The sequence below is a fragment of the Pseudochaenichthys georgianus genome, chromosome 12 (assembly GCF_902827115.2).
Source record: "Pseudochaenichthys georgianus chromosome 12, fPseGeo1.2, whole genome shotgun sequence".
Classification (NCBI taxonomy): Eukaryota; Metazoa; Chordata; class Actinopteri; order Perciformes; family Channichthyidae; genus Pseudochaenichthys; species Pseudochaenichthys georgianus.
The window spans coordinates 8,961,974-8,977,558 of NC_047514.1; positions in this window are offsets into that span (position 1 = coordinate 8,961,974).

Below are 15,585 nucleotides of genomic sequence, written 5' to 3' on the forward strand. Positions count from 1 at the left end.
GTATTTATTTTGAAGCATCTTCAGATTACATTTATATAACATGCTATAATTTGACCTTTCTTTTGTGCATATTTTCAACATGCTCTTGTGTCGGGTTTTTTTCTGATATCTTTGACATCCTAAACCGCGTTTTTTTGCAGATGAAACAGCAAATCATATAATAATCGCACAGTCTGACAGGTCACTCTGTATACAACATTACCACTGCCACTTCTTACGTACAGTTCTTCAGGATGTGTGCCACAGCTTCTGGGAAACTGTCACATGTCAGGTGGGGGAGGGTTGATTTTATCCTCATCTCCTTCTCTGTATTTACCTAAGACAGAAATTGGAATGCTATTAATGACAAACCTGCAGAGGACGTAAAGTCTGTCTAGAGATGCAGAGACGGGATGTGGTTCTGGTGACACTTTTGACACCCTTTTATTTTTGTTCATGTAAAATAAATACACTGCTCTGAAGCAAATGTAAGTGAACCCCACCTCAGGCCCACCGGATAGCAGATGTGTTCTGCCTCACACGTTTAACACAAAAGAAAACATGACTCCTTTGTTGAAATTGATGTTTTGAAGGAGAATATTCCTAAACTTGTATCGTATTTTGTCCTTTAGCTTGAAGTAGTGAATGACTTTAGGTGGCTGAATACATTTGGCATCTCGTTTTATATATTATAAAAAGCATTGATTGGATGTTTTCGAGTTCTAAAGTAGGCCTATGTTATGAATTTTGTAGTAATCTCACGAGTCATGGGAAAATGCCAATTTAGCACATGAATGCATGCAAATAAAATACACTGTTTTAGGCATATGATAGCTATGTGACAACGATTAACATGATGATTCAGCCTATATGGTGATAGACATTTGTCATAATTTCTGACATTGAATACTGATTTGAACCGGTATTCCTCCATCTTGACTGTAACACCCTCTCTTGTATAGTGATATTTTTCTAAAATTTTAATGTTATTCCATTGAATTTTATTATATTTAAAATCCGCCGGCTGCTAGCTAACGTTAGCTCTCATCTAGAAAGGTGTCGTTACGGCGTAGAACGGAAATAAACAGTTTATAAACGGTTAGTGCTAGATCGTATACTAACACTAACCGTTTAACGTTAGCAGGTGCTGCGGATGTGATGCAACCAGATCGTAAGGTGGATATTTCTCAACTTCTCGCAACAAGTGTTTATTTTCACTTGGTAATTAACACTAACAACTTTAGGATTGACGCTGTGTTATTTGTGTATGTTGCTTTGTGTTCTGTTAATCCGCATGGGTGGCATCAGAGATTTTCTTTTGGAGTTGCTGTGGGGTAGCTTGACGTTTTGTGGAGGATGCTCAAAGATTGAATGCGCTCGTGCCACACACACAGAGCCGAGCTTGAATGAAACACCCAGAAGTACTGTACTGTAACATATTATTTTCGAATCATCCATCCATCCATCCATCCATCTTCTCCCGCTTATCCGTGGTCGGGTCGCGGGGGTAGCAGTTCCAGCAGAGAGCCCCAAACTTTCTTTTCCCTGGCGACATCAACTAGCTCTGACTGGGGGATCCCAAGGCGCTCCCAGGCCAGCGAAGAGATATAATCCCTCCACCTGGTCCTAGGTCTACCCCTTGGTCTCTTCCCAGCTGGACGTGCCTGGAACACCTCCCTAGGGAGGCGCCCAGGTGGCATCCTAACTAGGTGCCCGAACCACCTCAACTGGCTTCTTTCGACGCGAAGGAGGAGCGGCTCAACTCCGAGTCCCTCCCTGATGACCGAACTTCTCACCTTATCTCTAAGGGAGACACCAGCCACCCGGCGGAGGAAACCCATCTCGGCCGCTTGTATCCGCGATCTCGTTCTTTCGGTCATGACCCATCCTTCATGACCATAGGTGAGGGTAGGAACGAAAATGGCCCGGTAGACAGAGAGCTTTGCCTTCCGGCTCAGCTCCCTTTTCGTCACAACGGTGCGGTAAAGCGACTGCAATACCGCTCCCGCTGCTCCGATTCTCCGGCCCATCTCACGCTCCATTGATCCCTCACTCGAGAACAAGACCCCGAGATACTTGAACTCCTTCACTTGGGGTAAGGACTCATTCCCTACTTGGAGTGGACAGTCCATCGGTTTCCTGCTGAGAACCATGGCCTCAGATTTGGAGGTGCTGATCCTCATCCCAGCCGCTTCACACTCGGTTGCGAACCGATCCAGTGAGTGCTGAAGGTCGCAGACCGATGAAGCCATCAGAACCACATCATCTGCAAAAAGCAGTGGTGCAATCCTTAGTCCACCGAACTGCAGAACCCCCCCCCCACGACTACGCCTCGAAATCCAATCCATGTATATTACAAACAGGATTGGTGACAAAGCGCAGCCCTGGCGGAGGCCAACCCTCACCGGAAATGGGTCCGACTTACTGCCGAGGACCCGGACACAGCTCTCGCTTTGGGAGTACAGAGATTGGATGGCCCTGAGTAGAGACCCCCTCACCCCATACTCCCGCAGCACCTCCCACAGTAACTCCCTGGGAACCCGGTCATACGCCTTCTCCAAGTCTACAAAACACATGTAGACCGGATAAGCGTACTCCCAGGCCCCCTCCAGGATCCTTGCGAGAGTAAAAAGCTGATCCGTCGTTCCACGACCAGGACGGAATCCGCATTGTTCCTCCTCAATCTGAGGTTCGACAATCGGCCTGACCCTCCTTTCGAGTACCTTGGAGTAAACTTTCCCGGGGAGGCTGAGTAGTGTGATGCCTCTGTAATTGGCACACACCCTCTGATCCCCCTTTTTGAAAAGGGGGACCACCACCCCGGTCTGCCACTCCTTCGGTACTGTTTCCGACTTCCACGCAATGTTGATGAGACGTGTCAACCATGACAGTCCCTCAACACCCAGAGCCTTCAGCATTTCCGGGTGGATCTCATCCACCCCCGGGGCTTTGCCACTGTGGAGTTGTTTGACGACCTCAGTGACCTCCCCCCGGGAGATTGGCGTTGATTTTCGAATCAATCATTTTTAAATTATGAATTTCACATATATATATATATATATATATTTTTTTAAATACATATTTATTGGGGTTGCTTAACAGTTGCTAGGCCAAATGTTGGTGTTGCTGTAGCAACTCCAAGCCGCCAGACAATTATTTCAGTAGCTACTAGATGAGAGCTAACGTGAACTGACAGCCGACGGATTTCATGCGATTTCAGGTCTCTTTTAAGAGTTTTTTGGTGTCAAACTCAGCCTCTCGTGTTCCCCTCTTTGTTAGCTACAACCCCCCATCAACTGGAACTCCATAAGAACGTGTGTTTAAGTGCTGGGTGCCAGGGGAGTCATCCTACCTGTACCCTCTTGTTCAGTGGATCTATCTTTAAATTAGTGATGGGTCGTTCGCGAACGATTCGTTCTTTTTGAACGATTCGTTCTTTTTGAACGAATCTTTGAAGTGAACGAGATGAACTGATTCCTCCCACAAAACGATTCGTTTGTTTGAGTCGCCGCTAAAGAGAAGCTGTTCGCGAACGACGAACTTAAAGAACTGGCGGAACTGTTTCCTACAGTGTACTGTAATCAGAGCCCTCTCACCTGAGCTCCGACACACACACACACACACACACACACACACACACACACACACACACACACACACACACGAGCGGGACATCCTCCTCAATCTTTCCGCAATAAAGAGGACGGATACCTGAACCGTAGCATCCAGCTAGCTTAGCGATAAATACACACATTGTTGTATTCTCCTCCCCCTTTCGGCCCTAAAAGCTTCAGATGGTGGATACCTGAGCTCCATAGCGTCCCGCTAATGTGAAACACACACACACAGCGTTAGCGGGACATTCTCCTCCCCTGTCGGCACTAAAAGCTTCAGAGGGCGGATAGCTGGGCTCCGTAGCGTCCAGCTAGCTTAGCGATAAATACACACAGCGTTGTATTCTCCTTTCCCTGTCGGCCCTAAAAGCTTCAGATGGCGGATACCTGAGCTCCATAGCGTCCCGCTAATGTGAAACACACACACAGCGTCAGCGGGACATTCTCCTCTCCCTGTCGGCCCTAAAAGCGCCAGAGGGCGGATAGCTGGGCTCCGTAGCGTCCCACTAGCTTAGCCGCTAGCTAAAGGTAAACATAGATGGGTAGCCTACATACTATAGAATATGAATAAATCGTCACCGATGTAGAGGATATATTTTTGTATTCACTTTGAACTCGGCCAAATGGAGTGTAATGCTTTGGGATTTAAGCCCATAGTACATGCATGGGTTTGAAGGTTTGAGTCTATGTTTTGAAAGTATAACGTGCTAGGCTCAACCTGATCTCACCAGAATGCGTGACTCCAACACGATTTAACACCATAATGCGTGGTGGAGTCACGAACTTTGTTACATTTACGTGTCGGCACCACGCAAACAACCCCAATGTAAAGTGAATGAGGCTCCTTTGTCGTGGTGCACACACGTATTTCTAAAACGTCCCGCAGTGAGCTTTTATTCAATAAAACGTTTTTTCTCACGGGAGGCTTCTTTTATTTTATTTGTATTCATAATAATTTTTATTTTTCGTCAGAATGTAAAAATTACATTAGTTACGAATTTGTGTTCTCAAAAAACAGTGCATTGTGTCTAATGCAACTGTGATTTTTATAGTTAGTTTTTAAGGAAGGCCAGAGCTTCAGCTGTGTCAAATAGATTGTTCCCTTTTAGTTAACGTTATTTAAAAGATAATGATCATGTCCCCTGTATTGTATTACGAGCGTCCTTTCCCATTGGATAACGGAGAATTGTACACCCGGAAGTAAGTATTCTCCTTACGGCCCGTCCACACTACAGCGTCGACAGCGTCGAAAACTCCAATCTGCCCATTCACTTTCAATGGGGTGACGTCACGTTGCCTCGCTTTTTTTGCCGAACTGAATTGTGGGTAGCAGAGCGGTCCGTCTCGTTTCTGATGCCGGAGACGCCGGAGTAGCCAGCGCCAGCCAATCAAATCCCGTTTCTGAAAATCTGACAGCTCAAGCCGTAGCCAATCAAACCGCGTCTAAGCTGGGAGAGATATCCCGCCGTTCATTTCTATATTTAAAAAAAAGTTGGAGGAGAAACTAACTATCGCCGTAGAAAATCACCCGGTTTTGTATGACCAGACCCTCTTCACCTACCGGGATATAAACCGGAGGAACCAGGCATGGAGGGAGGTGGCAGAGACAGTGGGTGAAACTGGTAAGTTTTTCGCCTGTTTGGGGAGTTTATATATATATTGCTCCCATAAAATCCCCGGGGTTTTTTGCTTTGTATGTCGGGGGCGGGAGATTCATGTGATTGGTTGTTGGTCGTGTTGCTTGAATAAAATCCCCAAGCTCCAGACACGCCCATCTCCAAGCTTTTTTTGAAGCTGTAGTGTGGACGCTCCGTTACTGTCGATTGATTTTACAGTGATATCTGCACTACTCATCGACTAAAAAACACCAGATTATCCTTGTTAATTACACAACACTGATTGGTTTGAATTGTGTGCAATGCTTTTGTATTTTCCCCCTTCGATTCGGAGAAACAAATGTTTTTTTGGAGTTTTAGGATGGCCGAAGACACTACACTACCCAGAATCCTCAGCTATCGTTTGGGACTACACCATGTGCTTAGCTTGACAAACCCGTGATCAGTCCTCAACCTCTGTGATTGGATGTTGGAGTGGCAGTGTGCGAAGTTTACACATAGCGTCAAAAAGGACTTTGAAATGGAATGAAACCCATCGACACTATTCCAAACAGGAATCGAACGTGTCCTACCCCCCCCCCCCCTTAGGTCACAGGCTCCTCCAACAGTGCTACGCAATAAAACAGATAGGCCTACACAGAAAAAATTGTGAAATAGTGCAATAAGAGTCTACAAGTGATTGGAATATGATATATTAGATACATAATTTCTAAGTAGCAGCCAGATGAATGTTATGGATGTTGTTTCTAAGTTCAGGTGTTTAATAATCGTATAGCCTGTGGGATGAAGCTGTCTCTGTGTCTGGTGGTTTTAGTCCGGATGCTGCGGTACCGAACAGCAGACAGAACAGTTTGTGGCTGGGGTGATGGGGGTCTTTTATAATCCTGAGGGCTTTCTTTAAGGTTAACCTGGTATTTTTACTCCACTACATTTATTTTAGTTACTTTACAGATTTGGATTAATGATGTGAAATATAAACAACCCTTAAATCAGACTTTAGTTACACCTGAGTAAAATTCAGTGAAGGTGATTGTCAAGTGCCAACAATCAGGTGAGATATTTGATAGTTGGTGCTTGAGAAGACTAAATATGTATCTGCAGATCCATTTAAAGCATATTCATTACTCGTTATTCTCTAATAGTTAATTAAAGACTGTATATAATTGCTATTTTGCACATCCCTTTCAAGATTTCAAGATTTTCTAAGGTTTATTGACATATCATATACACAACAGTGTAGTTATGCAATGAATAAAAAACTTGGGTCACAGGTTCCTCAACAGTGCATAACAAGACATCTATCAATATATGTGCATAATTCCACCATTACACTGTCGTATTCTGCACATTTCTCTACATACATAAGATTATAATTAATGTGTATAATATCAGTTAAAATAAGTGCTTCAACATAGTTAACATTGCAGGTTCCAAAACAAACCATGCAATTTAGACTTTGTCAGGCTTAATATTTATCTGTAGATAGATACCCCCAAAGCTTTTTTCCTATTTAAAAGAAGACCTTAACCTAAAGTATTCTTTAATGTTTAAATAAAGCCTTATTAGTTAGCACATCCTCCTATCAGGCACTAAACTGTTTTATTCTAGATATCATTTGAGTATCTTCTTGATATTTTCTATTCTATATGTATATCATTGACCTTCTACTTTCCCACAATTTTGTATGTACTCTTAATATTTAAATGTTTTCATAAAATATAACGTATTCAAAAGTGCTTTACAAAAATGAAAGACATTAAGAAAAAGGCATTTTAAATAGTCGTTAAAAAGCAACACAATCTTCCTGCATTGCAATTACTCTAAACGTGCAATAACGTGCTTTAACCAGTAGGTGGTTTGGGTTAAAAAGCTGTAAAGTTTACAGTGTTAACAAAATAAAATATACTGCTGTTTCTGGTTTAGTTTACGACGAATATTATTTTGTTATTGTTTTGATATTTGTAACACAAAAGCGATGGAAAAACCCCACAGCAACACAGAAAAGATGGTCTTAACATGACCCAGTGGTCTAGTAGTTAATAAAAAACAATAATAGTTAATAAAAAACAATAATATGAAAACAAAATATGACTACTAACTTTATTGTGAAATTAAAACAGAACGGTAAAAGAATAGTTTCCGGTCTATTCTGAGCCCGATCTCTGTAGATAAATAAAGAACTACGACAGATGTGTAATATTTAATGCAGCCAAACCATTTATTACAATGCATTCATGTGATGACTTTAAAGAGTAAAGCAAGCACTGCTGAATAAAGTATGATTTTCTCTTTTCCGAAACCTTTTTTTTTAATATGGAATGCAGTTCAATCCAATCAAAGAGCTTGAGGACTGATCACGGGGTTTGTCAAGCTAAGCACATGGTGTAGTCCCAAACGATAGCTGAGGATTCTGGGTAGTGTAGTGTCTTCTGCCATCCAAAAACTCCGAAAAAAATCTTTGTTTCTCCGAATTGAAGGGGGAAAATACAAAAGCATTGTACACAATTCAAACCAATCAATGTTGTTTAATTAACAAGGATAATCTGGTGTTTTTTAGTCGATGAGTAGTGCTGATATCACTGTAAAATCAATCGACAGTAAGGAGAATACTTACTTCCGGGTGTAAAATTCTCCGTTATCCAATGAGAATGGACGCTCGTAATACAATACAGGGGACATGATCATTATCTTTTAAATAACGTTAACTAAAGGGAACAATCTATTTGACACAGCTGAAGCTCTGGCCTTCCTTAAAAACTAACTAATTTAATAAAAATCACAGTTGTATTACACACAATGCACCGTTTTTTGAAAACACAAATTAATCGTAACTAATGTAATTTTTACATTCTGACGAAAAATTTAAATTATTATGAATACAAATAAAATAAAAGAAGCCTCCCTTGAGTTACTACAAGCTATAAAGTAGATTTAAAAAAACGTTTTATAGAATAAAAGCTCACTGCGGGACGTTTTAGAAATGCGTGTGTGCACCACGACAAAGGAGCCTCATTCACTTTACATTGGGGTTGTTTGCGTGGTGCCGACACGTAAATGTAACAAAGTTCGTGACTCCACCACGCATTGTGGTGTTAAGAAGTCGTGGTGGAGTCACGCATTCTGGTGAGATCAGGTTGAACTGGACAGATACATGAGGGAGGCCTGATACGTCACTCATCTGGAGGAGAGGACCAGGTGCGCGTAGAGCAGAGTGGAGAAGTGCGATCACAGAGCCTGCCTAGGCTAAAATAACTTTGATTTGTTGTTTAAATAGGGGGCCTAGGTTAAGGCCTGATGGCAGGTTAAGGCGGGCTTGGCCACTGCATATATATTTATTGCACTTGACGCACACACACCACGCACGGCGTAATTTCCACAGGGGGGACATGTCCCCCCCACTTTTCGAAATCCTGTTTCTGTCCCCCCACTTTACAAATATGTGTATTATTATTTTTTAACGCAAGCCTATGGGCTCAGAACAGTCTCATAATACACACATGCACACAGAAGGATTCACACTTGTATTTCATGATCCACAAAAGGATTCACACTTGTATTTCCGGATCCACACAATGCACACACAAATGTGTTCCGTTTCATATAGCCTACATGTAAATAAAATCCAAATACAGAAAAAAGTTTTACATATGTATTTTTGATCCTCACATATTTGTTTTCCATTTAAAACCGCTGCACTTACAAACACAAACAGCTTTCTATGCACGGATCGCTGTGCATTCGTGTGTGGGTTTTCTGAGACTCCCCTGACGGTCAGCCGATTCGTACTTGTAATTTTTTCTATCTATAGCCAATCAGATGTCTCCTTCATTCTAAGCCAATCACATGAGCGCGCCACGAGGGTATGATTTCTTGCGTTCATGACATTTCATATACGCATTTTGTGCTGTCCGGTCAGCTCGCTAAACATAGGGCGGAGCATCAGGTGATTATGGAGGGCATCATTAGGTATGGTATTACTGCCTGGTATTGTGTTTGTTCAAACGGTGTATGACTGATGATATGTGTATGTCTCTTAATGTCCACTATGTTTGTATATGCGCATGTATGCGGAACTGCAGGACGGAATCCAGAACAAATGTCCTTACGGGGACAATAAAGTATATCGTATCGTATGCAGAGCTGCGTGTCTCCGTCAGACTCAGCAGCTGATCTGATCAGATCCAGCTCTCCTGACCGGCCTTCATAGAGAGCACCGATCAAACTATTAAGAGTGAATATCGGCCGATAATGACTGGCGGGGCTCCCCCCATTGGCAGTTCACTGTCTCGCACTGGCTTCGTAGTGCACTGATCGATTAGGCTAAGCTAACCTGTAGCTGCTCCCTCCACACTCACAACAACTTCATACAGACATAAATAAAGCAGCTGTATTCGCCATGCAGGAAACATGCCTGCCGTTTTTGTGTGTTCATCAATGGTTCGGAAAGTGGCGCTGTACCTTAATAATATAAAGGCTTGTATGTGCGTGGATTTCCTGTTCGGAAAGTGGCAATGTACTGAGAGTGGAGGTGTCCTGAGATTAGCTCCATGGACCTGTCAGCTCCGGACAGCGCAAAATGCGTAGAGAGAGAGAGAGAGAAAGAAATCGAATTAGAAAGGTGTATATAAATCGAATTGCTTCATTTAAAAAAAAAAAAAAAAAAAGAAATATATATATGGCATCATTTGATATGCTGAGAGAGAGAGAAAAAAATCATAAGTTTAAATGATTTGTTATTGGTTGTGATCATATTCTAAAGATTTTGGATTATTGAAAAGTATACAGCTCCCTTTCGTGTTGAGAGCTGTATCCATAAATTCATTTTGCTCTCAAAGTGCAGAAGATTGATGCATTTAACTTCAACATTTAAAAAAAAAAAAAAATCTTCCCATGGGTGCATGCCCGGACCCCCCTAGAGGATGTGAGGTCCTGCCCCAAATAAAGCAGGTTAAAATAATTAAATTGCATACATTTTCTTTTAGTAAACACTGAAAACGGGTCCCACAGACCCAAACAGCACACAAAGGTATATAATAATGTTAAAATGTGCTAAATATATACACTGCAAAAAACAAAAAAAGAGGAGTAAAAGTAGCTCACGAGTCACAACATGTTTTATTTTTTGAAAGTAGCTCTCATCCTAAAAAAGGTTGGAGACCCCTGGTCTAGAAAATCATTTATCATTGTTTTGAACCACATGATCCAGCATATCAACATACAGTATATCCAACCCGTATTCACCCCCCAACATTTGTTTTTTTAGAATAAAACCAATGGATGCCATTCCAAGCTATCACAGGATTTCAATCAGTTTCCCAAAGCCCATTACGCATCCTCAGATGTCTTATCCAACAAGTCCTCCAACTCATACGACCAAATGGGTCGATTGTTTAAGCCCTTATTACGACCAAATATGTTGTTTGTTCAAGCGCTTAATATGACCTATAATTACGTTTTAAAATTGTCGGCCTCTAGTGCTCCCGTTGAATGCAAACGTTACAGAGGGTTGTTTATTCACAAATAACCCTCTCTGTAAAATCCTAAATTATAGGATAGTTTGGCCATTAAAACGCTTTATGATTAGATTTCTAGCGAGAAGTATATATTGTACTTTTAGAATCCACGTCCAGTCGATATGTAGGATCTATAGTTTGATAGATATTACGAAGATGATTTGAGGTTTCGTCAGGAGAACGTGTATATACGTGGCAAGCTTCCATGTAAAGTTACGGGTTAAAAACAGTATTTCCGGTGTCAACGTTTTCATAATAAAACCAATGATCAAATGATTTAACAGTGATATCTGCAGTAGGCCTACTCATCCACTAAAAAACATCAGTTTATCCTAGTTAATTATACGACATGAATTGGTTTAAATTGTGTACAATGCTTTTGTGTTTTTCCCATAGGTTTTTCTCTTTCGATTCTGAGAGACACATTTCTTTTTTCAGAGGTTTTGATAGGCTAAAATAACGCCGCAATGCACGTCGGGATATGGTGTTTATGTGATATGAAATCGGAAAACATTTAAAAAAAATAAAATAATACTTTATTCCGAGTGTTCTTGCTTTTCTCTTTAAAAGTAATCACATCGGCTGCATTAAATACTACATATCTGCCCTAGATATGTAGTTATAGAGCCCTGACCAGAAGACCTTTTGACAAACTGGAAGAGATGCCGCCAAAACTGAATACGTGACGTGGACCATAAATATATCAACAATTAAACAACATCTTCCATTTATTTTCACACAATACGTCTCCTTGCAGTATCAACACTAATTCGGCTGACTTTTATAGTTGATCCAATTAGTAGATAGTCTGTATTTACACCATAACGGTGCACAGCTGATAGAAAGGGACTTTTTTGTAGTTTTTAAAGATATTACTGATTTTCTGAACTACCTTTCCAACTCCTCATGCAGTTGACTGTTACAGGTCTATACAAGTTCATGGTACAATGCATAAGCTTCACATCGAGAGACTGAAACTGTATTTTCCTTTACCGTTCTGTTTTAATTTCACAATAAAGTGAATAGTCATATTATGTTTGATATTATTATGTTTTATTAACTAGACCACTGGTCTAAACCGCACCTCCTAGTGGTTAAAGAACGTTATTGAATTTAGTTGTTGAATAAGTTATATTTGATGAAAACATTTAAATATTAAGAGTAGCCTACATACAAAATAGGGGTCAATGATAGAAATATAGAATAGAAAATATCAAGACGATACTGTAGTGATCTCTACAATAAAACAGTTTAGTGCAGGACGTCCAAAGATATTAACAGGAGGATGTGCAAAACAGACAAACTGATAAGGCTGAATTTTACTCAGGTGTAATTAAAGTCTGATTTAAGGGTTGTTTATATTTCACATCATTAATCAGAATCTGCAAAGTAACAAAAATAAATGTAGTAAAAATACCAGGTTAACCTCTGAATTGTAGTGGAGTGGAACAAAGTAGTACATGCTGCTGTAACAAAAACATTTCCCAACTTGGGATCAATAAAGTATCTTATCTTAAGATGATCGATGGCTACTGCCATATTTGCTAAATGCGCATCTGAACCTTGACAAGTGCATGTTTCAGGCTTATCAATTAACAACAGGAGGGGTCACAGACATAAGACCAGCTGTTAAATAAAGCTCTTCTGACCTTAGCTGTCATGTGGGTATATTAATGCTGCCCATTATGGACACAAGCAATTTTCACCCATGTATTAATTATATATTTTAAATGTGATAACACCAATGTGTTTCGTATCCCCTAAACCTCCAGGGATGTATACAGTTTAATACTGGCAACTTCTAATTGTGGGAAATACGAAAACATCTTTTTAAAACTACAATTCCCAATAGAGACGTGCCATAGAACATGTTGCGAAACATACAATAGCCAGCATTGTGTAATTCTGGGGGGGAGGGCTGGGCTGGACCCGTCCAAGTCCAGTTTTGGATAGTCTGGCGTGGTTCCATTCCATTTCAAAGAGCTGTTTGACACTCAGCGTAACCTTGTCGCACTGCCACTCCAACATCCAATCACAGAGCATGAGGGCTAATCACAGGGTTTGTAAAGCAAGGCGGATGTTGTAGTCCCAAACGATAGCTGGGGATTCTGGTTAGTGTAGTGTCTTCGGAAACTCTGTAGTGTCTAAACTCCGAAAAAACTATTTGTTTCTCCGAATCGAAGGTTAAAAACACAAAAGCATTGTACACAATTTAAACTAATCAATATTGTGTAATTAACAAGGATAAACTGATGTTTTCTAGTGGATGAGTAATGGAGATATCACTGTGTAATCATTTGACAGTGTGGGGAATACTTCCGGTTTTATTATGAAAACTTCGAGACCGGAAATACTGTTTTTACCCACGCTAACTTTACATGGAGCTGCCCCATATACAGTACACGTTCTCCTGGCGAGACCTCAAATCATCTTCGTATATCTATCAAACTGTAGATCCTACACATCCACTGGACGTAGATTATAAAAGTACAATATACACTTCTCGCTAGAAATCTAATAAAAAAGCATTTTAATGGCCAAACTATTCCACAATTTAGGATTTTCCAGAGAGGGTTATTTGTGAATAAACGACCCTCCGGAGCGTTTGCAATCGACAGGAGCATGTTGTTTTTTAAACGACCACTAGAGGTGCTACACTTTAAAACGTGACTCTGGGTCGTATTTAGCTGCTGAACAATCGACCTATATGGTCGTTTTTTGTAGGAGGACAGGCTGATCTTATCATATGTCAATATCACTTTATGTTATGGAGGGGTAAAGAAACCCCCAACAAATACTTTGAAGAAACACAATTGTTGGTGATTCATTGAATAATCTTTGCAGCTCTAAATGAATTAAATGTATTCACATTTTCCAAACCTCTATGATAATATTTAAATTAGAGCCGGGACTCGATTAAAAAAATTAATCTAATTAATTAGAGGCTTTGTAATTAATTAATCGAAATTAATCGCATTTTTAATCAAATATACATATTTGACCTGAGAACAGTGAGAAGCAATTTTCACATGGATTTTACTCCAAGTGGTCTACAGTCCAAGTGCATGACATTAAGGATTTTGGGAGATGGCGCTGTGGGCCATCTAAGCTAATTTACAGATGGCCCTGAGCCCAATAGAGATTGCCCTGAAAAATGCACGCGGACGAAATGGCACGAAGGGTTTGGGGGGCCTCCGTCCCCCTAGAACATTTTGATTTTTGCAGGTCTTAGATGCTGTCTGGTGCATTCTCTAGACTGAATTATAAGATGAACCACCACAATATTATATTGTACAATTTCAATTGTATTCTTCATTTCACTTGTTTGTTTGTTCTTGTTTGTGTTTGCTTGCTTGCATGCCCTGCATAGCTATAAGAAATACTTAAGTTGTTAGTCAAAACACTTTCCATCTGATGAAGGCAAATGCCTTCCCAGATGGAAAAAAGTAGAAAACATTACATTCAGTTATAACTGCCAAAACAAACATTATTTACACTATTATGGCCCCTGTTAAAAATGTTTGTAATGTTAACTACTGTAAGTTGGTCGAACGAATGCCTCCTCATCCGGAAGCTGACCGAGCAGACCCGAGCAGCAGTCGAGAGGAGCCGAGCGCATCCGCGAAGCACACGTCAGAGTTCCCGTTAGCCGGCAAATCTAAATATCTTCGGTCAAAATAATTTCCCTTTAGAGCAATACCGCTTCAGTTGCTCCACTTATGTGACAGACAAGAAGAGTATGTGACAGACAAGAATAGTCAACTCTAATGTCTAACACTTAATGTGGAGAAAGAGATGTCTTGTATGGGTTGATTGTGCGTTGATCTGTTGGTAATGCCTCTGGGTTTTGGTGGGCATGTAAACAAATGCATAATTCTGCGCTATACTTTGTAGCCTCATCCAGTTGCATAGCGACACTTATTGTGTAGTTGTCTTTTAATAAGCAGGTAGTCATATCATTAGCTAGAACTAGCTGGATCTGATCGATATGGACATAAACGCGAGTGAAGTCTAATCTGACGGGAGAGAGAGATCAACTGCTGCTGACGAGTCGAGACTCGACACGCAGCTCTGCATGATCACATGCAGCGGTGAGCGGAACAAAACACACACTTCAGGTTAGAATATCACACGTAGCTATTTTAATTACCTCTCAAACTACCTAAACTAGTTATAGATATGTTTAGTTTTACTGTCGGGTCACTCATTACTGGATCCGCGAGCTGCATGATACTGGCATAATAGATTGCCCGATCGGGCAACCAGCAGGTGAGGCTTCATTGCCCGAGCTAAATACTAGATGGCCCCGGGCCATCGGGCAGTCCTTAATGTCGAGCCCAGTGCAATCCAGTGAGCCAGGGAGTTGGTTATTTTCTCATACGTGGACTTACTTATCCTGGCGCTGAAACCAGTCATCTGGTTGAGTGTGGGTTGGGTCAGGGTGTGGTTCCTTGCACTCGGAGTCGGGCTAACGTCCACGCTAGCTGCTACATGCTTTGCATTTAGGTGATACTTTAGGCTTGATGTGCTGCGGTGATATGCAAATTCTTTTTTGCATAATTTGCACACAACCGTGCTCTTGTCGACGCTTCCATCCGTCCGTTTTTTAAAACAAAATTTCCCATCCACGGGGCCGACCAAAGTGGTCTCATCAGCTTGTTCGTTCATGTTTGACTATTGTTCACCGTGGTTTGTTGTTGTTTGAAGTCCCATGCTGAAGTCATGAACGTTAGTTGGTGCTCCAGTATAATCGGTACGCCTGAAACTCATCCAGTGAGAAACGTTCCGCTGTGCAAAAATAAGTGCGATTAAAGTGCGATTAAAATGCGCATTTTTTTAACGCGTTAATTTTTGTGTAATTAA